Source organism: Telopea speciosissima, chromosome 4, assembly GCF_018873765.1.
Source record: "Telopea speciosissima isolate NSW1024214 ecotype Mountain lineage chromosome 4, Tspe_v1, whole genome shotgun sequence".
Taxonomy (NCBI): domain Eukaryota; kingdom Viridiplantae; phylum Streptophyta; class Magnoliopsida; order Proteales; family Proteaceae; genus Telopea; species Telopea speciosissima.
The window spans coordinates 58,769,554-58,774,195 of NC_057919.1; the positions used below are offsets into that span (position 1 = coordinate 58,769,554).

General features: G+C 32.7%; 1 non-coding gene across 1 annotated transcript; it reads right to left on the reverse strand.

Moving 5' to 3' along the window:
• Positions 1-572: 572 nt before the first annotated feature.
• On the reverse strand, positions 573-659 carry LOC122660605. The gene has a single exon (XR_006332718.1). It is a non-coding gene; the product is annotated as a small nucleolar RNA Z101 (small nucleolar RNA).
• Between the last annotated feature and the right edge of the window lie 3,983 nt (positions 660-4,642).

The window sequence follows — 4,642 nt, forward strand, 5'->3', positions numbered from 1 at the left end:
GAATTTTTAGTAAAATCTAAGGATAAAATAGAAGCGCATTCAAAAAGTAGGGGCTTTAATATAATTTGAAAGAAATTAGACTTAGTTGAAATAATAAGAATCAACTTTTCAATCTCTCGACTGAAACAAATCAGTAGTAGAACACTTTTCTCAATTCAACTTAATCACTGCTACCCGAATGGGGCAGGAATCTCAGCTAGAACTTTAAAGTTTGACATACTTAGCAAAAACTGATGGATTTAATAAAGAAAGGATATAAGAAACTAAAACGATTAATAAAGAAACTGGTGGATTTAATTAAAAAAAGCATGGCCAAAGAGAAGGGGACAGGAATCTCAACTAGAACTTCAAAGTTTAAACCAATTATTTTAACAGTTTTGGAATCCAACTGAAACTCCTACATGCTCAAGGACTACTATTAACACTTCAATTGAAAAATACGAAATAGTGTGAATCTTAACTCTCATGCCAATAATAATAAGAATTAGTTTAACTCTTTTCGGATTTTGGGTTTAAAGTTTAACGAAAAAAAGACATCCCCAAATCCTAAAATGAAGGACATGAGCAGCAAAGAGAGACATCAGATCTCCAAGATGTTAGCATCAATGAAATATTCAGATGCAAATTATCCATTAAATATTGATTCCTCATTTCCCCAAGTCATCTAATCAAATCAAACAATAAAAGAAATCATGAAACTAAGGGCAAACAAAAAGAAAGAAACAAAGAAAAAGAGAACAATGACCAAGGAGTAAAAAAAAATAATGGCAAGGTCCAGTTAAATAGGGGTTTTGTCTTAATCGATTGTTAATCGTACTATTATTGTTTATGATTCTAGGACACCTTAAGCAGTGGTTGATTAATCTAAAAAAAAAAATAAAACATAAAACAAGGGGAAAGAGACAAAGGACACAGAAGATTATCCAATTCCTTCAATTCATCACAAAATAAAACTAAGCACATTTTCCATCATGCAGCAATATTGTGTTAGAAGATCTCTACCAACACACTTAAGAATAAACAGTGCACACATACCATACTCAAAATCATACCTTCCTGTTAGAAATTTTTTACCATTATTAGATTTGGGACAGGGAAAGAAAATAAGTAAAACCTCACTTGAACAGGAACTCTTGTCGAAAATCTTCAATTTCAACTTGAAACAACAAAACCCTAAATTAGAACTAAAATCCTAAACAAAGGACACCATATGCAATAGACTAGGACAGAGAGCAAGAGAAAAAGAGAGAACAGAGATGAAAGATGGGTATGAAAGAGAGCAGAGCGAGAGTGATGAAGATAGGGAGTGAGTACGAGACCGAGTGCTAGTAGAGAGAGAGAGAGAGAGAGAGAGAGAGAGAGAGAGAGAGAGAGATTTTGACCTTTTTCAGCAGCTTGGTAATAGGCCTCGTCCAAGCTTCCATAAAGTTTTTCGTTAATCAAACCAATTCTTTAACCTCATCCAAGTTTTCACAAAGCTTTTCATTAAGCTTTTCGTCGATAGTGTGGAAGAGAGCAGAGAAAGAGAGAGAGAGAGAGAGAGAACGTAGGTTCAACTCATGAAAGACGACGATCATTTTTTCCTAGTAGAAGCTTGGTCGCAATTTTCAAATCATTTTTTCGATTTAGGGCAAGAAGCCTTTGATTCAAATTTCGATGATGCTATTTATACTAAGCCTAGAATTTATAATTCATATCTAAGTTCACCTAAATAGGTGAACTCAGATATGGATCATGTTTAGTGTAAAAATTGAAATCATGTAATTCTTGTAATCCATTGGAATTAGGCAACCAAATGGTTTTCTTAATTTAGAATTGTAATCCGACAGGGTTGCGTTCTATTGATTTACGCAATTAAATACAATCTAAGAGAAAAATAGGGAGAGAGTTTCCTTTGTGTTTGTAAGTTTCTTGCAGTTGTGCAGATTCTAGTTCCTCAAAACCTGATCCTAGCTTGTTTTAACATCCTTACACTCTTCACAATTTTTTATGTAAGGTAAGTTTTCTTTCATTTGATTTCATTCATTATGCTGTGAGATATCTTTCACTCACTGAAAGTACATTGTTGTTACGTATAGTGGAGCACCAATAACATTCAGGAATTGAAGGATGTTCGTATAGTTTATAATAGAAATTTTTGTATACTAGGACAATAGGTCATTTTATGTTTTTTAATAGTAATTTTTTGGCATTATTCCATTAATCATTTTTATTTTTTCTTTAATTATGTTTTATGGATTGTTTCTTATGATTTTATGTTTTTTTCTTTTTATATTGTGTTTTGATATTTTATTTTATTTTTATTTTTTTATGATAGTTGACCATCGTTTTGAAGTGTTTGCTATGAGGTTTGTACCCTTCTTCATCGAAATAATTTTTTAATATTTATTTCTTTATTAATTATCATGTTTTTTTGTTTAATATGTTAGTTTTAAATATAAGGGCATTTTTGTTAATTTACTTGTACACAAATTTCTTTGATTTTTATCTTGTTATTGTCATATTATTTTCTATTAGTCATGTGACATATCATCAGCATGTTATAGATTTATTTGTCCACTTCATCTTTATTCTTCATCTCTACTATCTGTTACCGTAATGACATTCTCACAACCATTACAACACAATGTTTTATCGACAACTTGTTGTCCTTAGAGATATCTGGCTTCTTTTCATCCACCTTACTGGATTTCATTTTCCTTGCTACAATCCTATATGTAGACATGTAAATTGAAGAAGTCTTGAGTGTCCTTCAACTAGCTGAATTTTTTCGACTGTCTTGACATACGTAGTTACGACATTGATTCATTTTTTTTTGTTGATTTGGCTCCTCAAGTGTGCATTTGGAAGATAACTTGTGGAATTCCATGGTGTATGTATCTATATTTTTACTACATTGATGGAAGTTGACCATCTTATGGAAGAACATCTTAAAAATAGGCAGAACAAATTTCTCGTTCAATATTTGTTTCATAACCTCCCAATTATTGATGGATCTAAGTCACTTGATAAATCTCAGCTATAACACCTCATCCCACTACAAGCATGCATGCTTAGTGAATTTAGTGGGGATAAATTCACACTTCTTGTTATCCAAAAATGATTTGTATGTGAAAATCCTCTCCACCATGGTCAATCGGTCTAGAACAACTTTGGGTCTCCTTTCATCGTTGAACTCTAGAACCTCAACCTTGATATGACAATCACTATGTATGAATTATCGTGTGATGTCTTGGGGAATAACTGGTTCTAGTGATGGGCTCAGAGACGTATCTATGAACCATAGAATACCAAGTTGAAGAACTGTTGTAGATGGTTCTACTTGGTCTCTTCTGTTGATATTTAGACTCTCCAAAATGAAATCTATATTTGAAGTGAGAGTTGTTATGGCTATCGAAGTTTCTTGACATCTGAATTCGGAATGTGTCATATGATGGTTAAGTTTTATTTCAATTTTTATTTATTTTATCGACGAAATATTTGTGTAGTTCAAGATTGGTGACATGAGAGAGTTTTGTCATGCGATAAGAATAGTTATTAGAATTATTGTTCTGATACCAATTAATGTAACCCTTGGAAACAAAACTTTACTTTTGGTTGTTATGGGTTCACCAAAGTGAATAAAACTCAAAATAACATGATTAGTATCAATTTTATAAATATTAAAAACACTTTAGGATCTCTTTTAATGTAATTAAAATTTGAAGCGACGTTCTTTGCCCGGGAGCATATATGTACGCAGGCTGTGCTCAGACACATGGGGAGGGATAGGAACGAGATTTGGGTCATTCATGGGGTGGGTCGATCATTTCACCCACCCCCATGTATCTGGGCATACCCTGCGCCTCTAGTATAGAGAACTTTATCTCTTAAAATTTAAAGAAAGGACTAAACTAGAATTTTTACTAAAGTCTAGGGATAAAACAGAAGCGCATTTTGAAAGTATGGGCTTTTATATAATTTGAAAGAAATTAAACTTAGTTGAAATAATAAGAATCAACTTTTTAAATTTCTCGACTAAAACAAATCAGTAGTAGAACACTTTTGGTTTCAGTTAAGACATCTCATTGGGATCAAACCCAACAAAGATGGGGATTATAACAACTTAGTTTAAGTTCATGGATATAGGGATATCTGAGTCATTTCTTGTGTACTGCATCTTCAATACTCTCCCTAAAAAATATGAAACCTTCAAGGTCTCCTACAACACAAAAAAACAAAGTGGCCAATAAATGGATTTATAATCATGTGTGTTCAAGAGGAGATGTTAAGGAATGAGTAAGAAAAAAGTTCACATCCGACCTCTTGTGATAAAGGATTGTCCAACAAGTCTTGGCTAAAGAAGAAAAAGAAAAATCTAATGAAGAAATAAGGCACTAAATGTAAATACAAGGATACTAAGTGTAGATGCCTCATTTTGTCACCCCAGAGTAAGCGTTGATGATCAAGGTGTTCCAAATGTTTTCAGACCTACTTTTTATAGCTCTAGAGGTTCCTCGTGCCCACAGTGATGTTCAAAACCCTTATGAGGACCTAAGGAAAAAATGGATAAAATTGAATTTTAAATGATGATGGTAAAACTAGAATTTTCATGTAGGTGAGACCTGGTCTAAACTATAAACCAAGATCGACTTTGGTTTAG